The following is an 11,184-nucleotide window of genomic DNA, read 5'->3' as shown; positions in this document are numbered from 1 at the left end:
CCAGAATAATTCCAATTCTTTCACAGCCAGACTTAGAATCCATAGTCAAAACCGAGTCTCTTTGACCTCACAAAGCTACAAAAATATTTGCTCTCTCTCTTTCTTTGTGTCCTTAATAATTTTTATTTAATGATTTTTTCTTTATTCTTCCTCTCCCTCGCTTTATCAACTTTCTCCACAAGACCTTAACTTTAAAAATCTTTGTCAAAAACACCTACTATTTGAATAGTAATTTACATTTTTTTTAAGATTTATTTATTTATTTATTTGACAGAGAGAGACACAGTGAGAGGGGAACAAAAGCAGGGGGAGTGGGAGAGGGAGAAGCAAGCTCCCCACTGAGCAGGGAGCCTAATGCTGGGCTCAATGTGGGGCTCGATCCCAGGACCCTGGGATCATGACCTGAGCTGAAGGCAGATGCTTAATGACTGAGCCACCCAGGCACCCCAGTAATTTACATCTTCAAAGCATGGTGGTGTGCCTGCCCTAGCTTATTTAGTAATAAGATTAATAATATTGTCAATTGTTCAATGATTCATCATCCATTCATCAACCAAGTTCCAGACCAGAACTGAGCTAGCAACAGTAAGAGAGTTAAAAATATTTGAGTGACTTCTACAATTACAGTGAGTATCTTTAGTGATCAGGTCTCTGTTTCCAAATACCAATTTCATTTACAATGATTCCGACCTTCTTGGAGAAATAACTGACTCTGGATAAGATTTTGGGAGAATCTCTGGACATCTTGTTGTGCCAGAAGGCAAGGAGGTACCTAAAGCCTATTGAAATATGTCAAGAAAACACAGGAGCTGAGCTGAGGGGGCTCACATTGGTTGTATAGGGGATAACTTGAGAATTAAGCAAAACAAAACAAAACAAATAAGCAACAGCACCAAAAAAAAAAAAAAAAAAAACACTGACATTAATGGATTATAACACATTTCATCAACATCATCATTAAATACTCAAGAATATAATAATATTTGAAAAGAAAAAAAAAAGGAGTAAACCTTCTCCTTTATAGAAAAATACCAGATTATATTGACAGAAGGAGTGATAGAATTAGGAAATCATCTACAACTCAAAACATAATACACTGATTTGTGAAGGATCATTAATAAAAGTTACCACCATTGTGGACTATATGGTGGAGAAAACAGATATTTAAGCAATCTCAAGATGTCACTCTCCAACTTATTCCTTTGGATAACTTGAGGAAAACTATACCTTTCTGGTAGAGTGATGGTGGTCCACTGGGACCAAGTAATCACACTTAGCATTACTAGTAGTGGTGATATGATACAATACAATATACATAACATATCGAACAATGTGTTATTGTCAAAAATATTTAACCTAAATCTGAAAATGGAAAAACATAATGCGAAGGTAGAATATGGGATCTCTACAGACACCTAGTCTGGTCTCTTCATAAAACTCACTATCTTTAGAAAAAAAAAAAGGTGTATTTGTTGAAAGAGGGTAGGTGACAGGACTGTTCTGTATCAAAAGAAAATAAAGAGATATCATTATCAAATGTAATATGCAAACCTTTATTGGAAATCAGAATGGGGTGAAATATATGGTGGCAGGAGCATAATGACCCCTCAAAGTTGCTGATGCCCTCATCCCCAGAACTGTGAATATATTATATTACAAGGAAGCAGGAATTAAGGCTGTTAATAAATTATCATTAAAACAAAGAGATTATGCCAGATTATCCAAGTAGGTCCAAATATATTCATAAGGATCTTTATAAGTGGAAGAAGGAGACGGAAAAGGGAGTGTCAGAGCCTGTTAGAATCCATTATTGATGTAAGACTCAGGGGTCATTACTGGCCTTGATAATGGAAAGGGCCATGAGCTAAAAAATGTGGACAGTGTCAAGGAACCGGAAAAACAATGAAAACGGATTCTCCTGTAAAGATTTGGTAAAGGAACACAGCCTAGAGGATACTTTGATTTTAGTCCAGTGAGAACCATTTCAAACTTCTGAACTCCAGAACTATAAGATAACAGACGGAGTTGCTTTAAGCCACTAAATTTGTAGTAATTTGTTATAGCAGCAATAAGAAACTGATAGAAATTTTGGTATCAGAAGTGGAGTACTTCTTCGCCAAATACCTAAAAGTGTAGAAATGGCTTTGGAATTGGGCACTGGAAGAAGCTGGAAGAATTTTAAGGAGCATGAGAGAGAAAGCCTAGATAGTCTTGAATAAACCAGTGGTAGAAAGCTGGACAGTAAAGACGCTGTCTCTGTAAGTGAGGGTTCAGAACGAAGCAAAGAACTCGCTACTGGACACTGGAGGAAAGAAGATTCTTGTTATATGGTGGTAGAAAGTTTTGCAGAATTGTGCCCTGCAGTTATGTAGAAGGCAGAAATTGTAAATTATGGAAATGTACATTTAGATGAGGAGCTTTCCAAACAACACATGGAAGGTGCAGTTGGGTTTCTTGTTGATGCTTATAATAAAATGTGAGAGAAAAGAGATAGATTGCAGGAAGAACTCTTCAGTAAAAGGAAATAAGGCTTGATAATTTAGGAAATTCTCAATCTGCCCAGTTTACGCAAAATGCTGAAATACTTTCACAATCGAGAAAGTATGTTCTAGAAAGAAAACCAAGGGTGTGACTAGACAACCTTTGACTAGTGCCTTGAAAGATTGCAAGGTCATATTGTGCAGTCACTGAGAGCTAACTGAAGAAATTAGGGTATGTGACAAACGGATCCCCTCAGCCCTCTCAACAGAATCTAGGAGGAGATGGGAGGAGCCTCTTATCTAATGGAGTCAATCTCTGTGATATACACAAGAGACCACCCCCCCCCAAAGTTCTTGAGAAGTTTATACCAACAGAAACATTGCCTGCTTGGAATGAAAGGAAGGAGAGACTATTAAATGAAAGAAGGCTGCAGACCTTCAAAACTCTATAGGCACAAAAAGAGGCTGATAAAATCACTCAGCTGTGAACATGGGCTACCTTTCGTGGAAAGGGAGGATGACTCAGAGGGCACAGCCACAATCTTAGAGGGCAGAGCCATGAGCTGCAGAAGATTGATTCCAGGCCTTGAAACCAAATGAAGTTTGCCTGAATGGATTTTGAAAGTGCTTGGCACTGGAGACATGTTTTTTTTTTTTTCCTTCTGTTGTATCTTTTTCTTTTCTTTTCTTTTCTTTTTCTTCTTTTTGAGAGAGAGCATGAGCACATGACAGCAGGGTGGGGGGAGGGCAAAGTGAGAGAGAGAATCCCAAGCAGGCTCCACACTCAGCAAGGAGCCCAACATGGGGCTCAATCTCAGAACCCTGAGATGATGACCAGAGCCAAAATCGAGTCGGACACTCAACTGACTGAGCCACCCAGGCACCCCCCATTGTATCCCTTTCTGAATGGAAATGTCTGTAACTGCTATTCTATGCCTGACCCACTGTTGAATTGGGGGAGAAGAGAAGAGGTATCTTGAATATCATAGGTCTACAGATGGAGAGGAATTTTACCTTAGGTTGCTCATAGCCAGAGCCTCATCTATATCTGATTTAGATGATGGGGTTGGGAGCTTTTGAGCTGATAAAATTTTGAATTTTGAATTGATGCTTAATAGGTTGAGACTTTGGGGAATACTAGGTTGGGGTAAGTGTATTTTGCATGTAGGACAGATGTGAATCTTTTGAGGGCAGTGGACAGACTGTGGTAGGCAGAATGAGGACCCCCCCCCATGCAAAGATGTCCACCTAATCCCCAGGTTCTTTAATTATGGAAGAAGAAAGCAGAAGAGTTAGTGTCAACACTATGTCATGTGAGAAAGGATCTACTGGTCATTGCTTTCTTTGAAGATGGAAGAGGTCACAAGCCAACAAATGTGGGTACCTCTAGAAGCACCTCTAAAAGACCAGATAATGGATACTACCCTAGAGTCTCCAGAAAGGAGCACAGCCCTGCTGACATCTCGATTTTAACCTAGTGAAATCTATCTTGGACTTCTGACCTTCAGATTGTAGGATAATGAATATGCGTTTTTAGGCCACTAAGTTTGTGGTAATTTGTTATAGCAGCGCTAGGAAACAAATATACCTATAAAGGCCATTTTAAGCACAATTAGGTAAAATTGAATACGTACATTTGAAGATATTGTAGAATGATTGTTAATTTTATTAGGTGTGCTAATATTGTGATTATGTTGGAAAATATCCTTATTCTAGGACATACACTCTGGTGTCTTCAAGGGTAAAGTATCATGAGGCTTGTAGCCTTTTTAAAAATGGGTCTGCAAGGGGCACCTGGGTGGTTCAGTCAGTTAAGCATCTGGCTTTGGCTCAGGTCATGATCCCAGAGTCCTGGGATCAAGCCCCAAGTCAGTGGGGAGCCTGCTTCTCATTCTGCTGCTCCCCTCTGCTTCTGTTCTCTCTTTCTCTGACAAATAAATAGATAAAACTTTTTTAAAAAGTGGGTCTGCAAAAAAATACACACAGCTACACTCAGAGACAGAGACAGGAGCAGTGAGAAAATGAGAGAGAGAGAGAGAGAGAGAGAAATCAAATGTGACAAAATATTAACAATTACTGACTCCAGGTGAAGCATATACATATTTTTATTATACAATTCATCGAACTTTTCATTCGTGCATGAATTTCCAAAATAAAATGTTGAAAGAAAAATACTTGTGCTATCCTAGAAAATGTATAACATGAAAGATTTGTTTCCATCATCATTCTTGCTAATTAAGAATGCAAAGTAGTAAATGATGAAGTGTCAAAATGAATGGTATTGAGAGGTTATAAAGCTTCATAGACAGAAGAGCACAGCGCGGCCAGGAGTGCTGATGAAGCCTTTCAGAGGAGGTGAAACATGAGTTGAATCTTGAAAAATGGGTGTAAGAACAGGGATGGGATACAGCCTGAGCCCCACAGAGGAGTGGAAGAATGAGAAGACGCCTGCGGGGTAGGAGATCTTGATGTCATGAGCCACACTGGAATATTGAGGAATGATCTACACAGTATAGGTTATTCTCCAAACTAAGCCAGCTTGGAGAGAAAATGGGGAAAACAGGCATAAAGCAGGACAGTTCAGTGCCAGCCAATGTGTATGGCCACCCTATTTGAAAGAGATAGACCTGTAAGGTAGACCCTTCCAACAGTCTTGGATTAGAGATTTAGAAAGCAGTTGGCGTGTTGTTCCAGTAATCTGGCGGAAGGTGACAAGTGTAGCAGGAGTGAGAAGCAGCAGAAGAGCCAAACATAGATTTTTTTTCTTGGAAGGAAGAGTTTTGGGAGTATTTTTATTTGCTTTGCTTTAATTAAATACTCCAAGGAGCTGTCTTCCACACTAGTTGGCTCTGTGTGTTCCTGTTTACTTTGCTGGCAGAATGTTTGAGCTCCTTATAGAGAAAGCAACATTAAAAAGCAAACTATTTAAATCAAGTGAAAATGTATTTTTAAAAATCCACTGCATATCTCTGAGTTTATAGGACCTGATTCCTAGGACACTGATGTTCCTCTCTGACAATTAACTTCAAGGATTAGCAGCCTTTTAGAAGTGTTTATGGTAGCTCTTAAGTTATTCAGGCCAACTCAATGTCTAGCTAGGTGCAGCTGCTAATGATTCTCCTCCTTTCCAAGTTTAAGACTCTAAATGAGGACTTGTGTATAAAAGGTAAGTAGTGCTGGCATAAATATTCCAGCATTAGTTTAAAAAAGACAACAAAGCCCAGAAAATTTGATGTTCAGGAGATGCTTGTGATATGGGGGTAAAGGAGGTAGATAGAAAATCTTAGAGTTTCCAGAGAATTTATAGCTTAGAAATATGTGAACAAACCCAAAAACCAAAAACCAACCAAGAAAGTTATTACCCTCTGAGAAAAGGAGGGTGAAGATCATCTTATTTTCATACATCCTGCCTTGACCAGGCATCTACTTAAAACATGACCCATGGCTGAGGTTTTGGTTCTCTCAGTGCTGGGAACTTGTCTTTTCTCTGCTGTATACTCAGCCCCTGATCCAGTGCTCAAGAACTCAATAAATGTGAAAAATGAATGAATGTGTGCAATAACTCACATGTCTACCAATCATAGTTGCCGTGATCAGTCAAGTGCTCTCTGAGAATTCATGGTCTTGTGGCAAAAAACAAAACAACAACAACAACAAACCCTATAGCAGGTAAAAATCTCAGGCCGCTAATTTAGGAGATGGGGAAATACACTTTCTTTACTTTCCTGTAATTCAGTTTAACTAATAGTTGAGCCCCCATTCCATCGAGATAGGAGAAACTTAATGTCAGTTAATCTAGGGTTCTCTGGCAATCTGGTTTTGGGGGTGGAGTGAGTGGGCAGAGGAAGGCGGAGGAGTGGCTCACATACGCTGTAGTGTGCAGGGTTGACCATCCCCTCTGGCTCCTTATCTAGGCACACTGCCATCTCCTGAGATGTTCTTTTTCTGGTCTGGTCTTCCACCATTTGTGGAGCTCACTGCTGTTCCAAGTACAAAGCTTTTTAAGGTCCAGCCCATTATCAGCTCTTCCTATGACCCTCACTGGGCTCATTCTGCCATTCCTGTCCCAAGACTGAACACAGGGAACACTCAGTGAAGCTATTTAAGGCTCCTGAACTTAAGCAGAATTTTCCTTCTTTTATCTATTGCTGTAGGCCCAGCACCTAGAATAGTGCCTGACACAAGGTAGGCACTCAATAAGTAGAGTTGACTGAATAAAGGTCACTTGCTCTCTATAATGAGGATCCTACAGTTCGGTCCCAGGGTTCCATCTGGCTGTGGGGAAGAGAGCCATCTCCTAACCTCCTTTATCCAGAATTCATAAGTCAATCTATCATCCTCTTGGAGACCTTCTTCATCTCCAACTAGGGAATGTTTGCCTAGCTGGTGGGAGGAGAACTTAGTTATTGCTCCTCACATGATTTCCCAACTCTATGTCCAAATGCTGTGTCTTTTCCTCTGGAGAGCTGGGTTTTTTAAAATTCAAAAGCCCGACATTGATTTATTTCTTCCTACATATTCTGTTGGTCAGCCCACCCCCGAGGCACTGAGTGAAGGTTACCCTCGCTGACTGAAAGCAGGAGAACAAGGCACATAATGGAAAACAAGGGTGAAAACAACATGGATAGTATTCCAGAATAGCCACTGGCCAAAATTAGAATAATATATAATACAAGTTTTACCATATGTAGGTGTGAAGCGCTGTGAGAAAACAGAGAAAGCTCCATGGCAGGGGGCAAGAGAAGGTGACAAAGAAAGAGTCTCACATGTAGTGACTATTTTAGTTCTCCTTTGAAGACTACATAGGCATTCATCAAGAGAACAGGTGGGGAAGAGAATGAAAAATCAGGAGGCACAGTGGCAGCAGAGGATGGGTGATATTGAATTGATGAAGGTCAAGCTCTGAAATCAGGGCAGGCCTAGGTTCAAGTTGTGGTTTACCACCTCCTAGTTGGGTGACCCCCTTAGCCTCGGGTTGCTTATTTGAAACATGGGGGTGAGGATACATACTTCATAGCTTGTTTGTGAAGAATAGGTTCAATAATGAACATAAAACACTTAACACAAAACTAGCAATCGTTGAATTCAGAATCTGTGCTGAGCAGCTAATCTCGGCTACTTTTGGAGGGCAGAATTAAAACAATGATAGTGGGAGAGATATGATCTGAACTGTAGTTTGGACTCACAAATGAGCTGGTCACTAACTAGATGTGGGGATGATGGAGAAGAGACAGGCATTAAAGATGACCTCTAGTCTGGGTCATGGCAGTGACCGAATCAGGGAAAAAGTACAATCATTCTGTGTTGGATATGCTGAGATTGAGCTCTTGTAGCACAGCCGGGGGGTAGGCACTCTGTCAGTGGCTGGAAATGCGTGCAGTGGGACTGGGTATCCTCTCCTTTTCCCAATAAATACCAATGCATGCTGGATTGGTCTTTCAATTTCAAAGCTCATACAATGAAAAGATACTGATCACGGCTAAACTTAAATAGCTCCAAAAATGTCAGAATGTGGAGTTAATTAAAATAGTGAATCATTTTTAAACATTTTCTCTGCATCAGGAACTATGCTAGGAAATTATACATTACAGTGTCAAGAACTGTACATTATTTCATTTTTTAATCCTCCCCGTGTTGGACAAGGGGCGTTTTAACATAAAAATGCATTGAAATTGTACTGTGAAAAGTGATACACATTATCAAATGGGACATATATTTAACTGGTTGGTGCTCCGTTCTGAAGAGTTAAGATCCACTGGCTGTCTCTGCAATGCAACCATGAACGGTGTCTCTGGCTGACTACAATGATGCTAGCTACATAGTGGGGAGCTGGGTGAGGGCAAAGACAGAGAAAATGAGGGAAAGCAGGGCGGTGGACTTCCAGTTGCCCACCTGAGGGGTTTCTGTATCCCAAGGAAGGCCACCTGGTGGAAAGAGAACAGAACTCTGAACCATACTTTTGACTCTCAGAACTTTTGTGATCGATCTCCAGGAGGAAGGGATCCCTTTGGTAATGGATTATCCCTGCATGCCATCCTGAGGCCATGAAGTAAATGAGCAGGGATCCACTGAGATCCGGCACTCCGGAGTGAAGGTAGGAGAGAGAGCACAGCTGTGGGAAACCCTGAAGTGTGAGGTTTGGCCAAAAAAATCACCCAGGGAGAGCAGGCGTCGAGAGCAGGGAGTTTCAAGGGTAGACCTGCAGGCAAGATGGGCATTTAATGCTCTGGGAGAGTAAGAAGACTCACCTCATGAGACTGAGTAGTGCCTGGAAAGGCAAGACTGAATCCGAGAAGTGGTGTCGCAAACAGGAAGGAAGAGAAGGTAAAGCTGACCCTAGAGGATAAGGGTTCCCCTTAAGATCATCGGCAAACCACGATTAGCCTCACGGTGGGGGCAAAACCCAGAGTTTGATGGGTTGAGACACTAGTAAGTTGGTAAAGACAATAAATTCAACCATTCTTTCAAGAACTCTGGGAAGATAGGAGGTATAGACAGGATTGCACTTAGAAGGAAGCCCAGGGCCGAGAGAGGAAGACAGCTGGCATGGAAGAGGGTTGAATGTGTTTAGAGGGTAGAAGGACATGCCCCATGTTCCTACATTTACCGCCGAGTCCTTAACTGAAATAATAGCATGAGCACTGCTCTAAGTTACGCATGGGTTGTTTTGGGAAGAAGCGCTAGGTGGAAGTACCAGGTGTAGCCCAATGGGTCTGGGGGAAAAGAAAAAAACAAACAAACAAAAAAACAGTAGAAACACATGGAATGTTGAAACCGAGCAAATGTCAAATAGGGAAGAATAGTACTTCATGTTTTTTCATTCAACCCAGATTCCTGGTTTCAGTGTCATCTCAGGCCACAGGTTCTCTTGTGCTAAAACCACACTGCTCTGAGTCACCTCTCTGTCCGCTAGGACGCGTCTACCTTAGTTCTCTTTCTTCTCTTCAATAAATGTAGACCCATGCTTCTCCTGAACACTTCTCTTCTGGCCTTCGGTAATGACAATGTGGTTACCTAACTCATATAGCACCTCTATTATGTGCCAGAAGCATCAAAAACCAGGAGATTGGGGGGAAAGTCTCCGTTGGATTCTCAAGTACATAAATCTATGTAGAGCAAGTCAAAATTTCAAAATACATAGACTTCCCAGAGATTCTGATAAGAATGCCAGACATTGTATCTCCTTCCTCCTCCCTCTACACTTTTCGAGAATCACCACATCATGAGCCACTGTTAGTGGGGAAATGGTAAATGTTACGTTTCCCTCAAATGTATTGGGCACCACTGATTTCAAAGGAGTGGAATACATATCAACAGACTAGTATAGCACGATGGACTGATTTAAGTTAAAGTATGATTGGCTGGGCCTTGCAGACGCCACCGCCTGGGAGCCGCCCTCGCCGCTCAGCCATGGTCAACCCCACCGTGTTCTTCGACATCTCCGTGGACGGCGAGCCCTTGGGCCGCGTCTCCTTCGAGCTGTTCGCAGACAAAGTTCCAAAGACAGCAGAGAACTTCCGTGCCCTGAGCACTGGGGAGAAAGGATTTGGTTATAAAGGTTCCTGCTTTCACAGGATTATTCCGGGATTTATGTGCCGGGGGGGGGGGGGGGGGGACTTCACACGCCATAATGGCACTGGAGGCAAGTCCATCTATGGGGAGAAGTTTGATGATGAGAATTTCATCCTGAAGCACACGGGTCCTGGCATCCTGTCCATGGCCAACGCTGGACCCAACACGAACGGTTCCCAGTTCTTCATCTGCACTGCCAAGACCGAGCGGTTAGATGGCAAGCACGTGGTGTTCGGCAGGGTCAAAGAAGGCATGAACATCGTGGAGGCCATGGAGCGCTTTGGGTCCAGGAACGGCAAGACCAGCAAGAAGATCACCATTGCTGACTGTGGACAGATCTAATAAATCTGACTTGTGTTTTATCTTAACTACCAGACCATTCCTTCTGTAGCTCAGGAGAGCATCCCTCCGCCCCCACCTGCTCGAAATACCCCAGAATCTCTGTGCTCTCGCTGCAGTTCTGCGGGCTCCATGGTTCCTTATCCCCAGGTCTAGCTGGATTGCAGAGTTCAGTTTATGATGATGAAATAAAACCTGAACCACAAAAAAAAAAAAAAAAGTATGATTGGCTGATTTTTCAAAGGGAGTTGTCATGGGAAGGCAGCAGATAAGCAACAAAAAGGGCTTTTAAATGACTTTGAAGCTCCTTAGAACTATCGGGAATGGGAAGTCACAGGAAATGGCTGGTAAGTGGGTTCTTGGAGTTGTTTTCATTTATGTATTCAAGAAAATGTTACCTAGGGGCACCTGAGTGGCTCTATCAGTTAAGCGTCTGCCTTCAGTTCAGGTCATGATCCCAGGGTCCTGGGACCAAGCCCGGCATCGGGCTCTCTGCTCAGTGGGGAGCCTGCTTCTCCCTCTGCCCTCTGCCTGCCACTCTGCCTACTTATGCTCTCTCTCTGTCAAATAAATAAATAAATAAGTCGTAAAAAAAAAAAAGTGTTACCTGGACACCTAGATTCTGAGTGATTCAACTCTTCTGGAGTAACCACTATGTGCTACATTGGCAGAGCATAATTAATAAAATAAAATCTCCACCAATTCAAAATTTCTTTCTAATGGGGGCCAGGTAATGGTGACAATTGTGTTCTCCTAGGGGGAAGCCTGTGGGCTCAGGGGTGCACATGGGAGG

The 11,184-nt window shown here is 42.1% G+C and overlaps 1 pseudogene; it reads left to right on the top strand.

Annotated features, from left to right (window-relative positions):
- Nucleotides 1-9,849: 9,849 nt before the first annotated feature.
- On the top strand, nt 9,850-10,420 carry LOC118547031 (peptidyl-prolyl cis-trans isomerase A pseudogene; annotated as a pseudogene).
- Nucleotides 10,421-11,184: the final 764 nt, after the last annotated feature.

The sequence above is a fragment of the Halichoerus grypus genome, chromosome 3, assembly GCF_964656455.1.
Source record: "Halichoerus grypus chromosome 3, mHalGry1.hap1.1, whole genome shotgun sequence".
NCBI lineage: Eukaryota > Metazoa > Chordata > Mammalia > Carnivora > Phocidae > Halichoerus > Halichoerus grypus.
The sequence above is the reverse complement of the archived record's forward strand: the minus strand, read 5'-3'. Positions and strand labels throughout refer to the sequence as shown.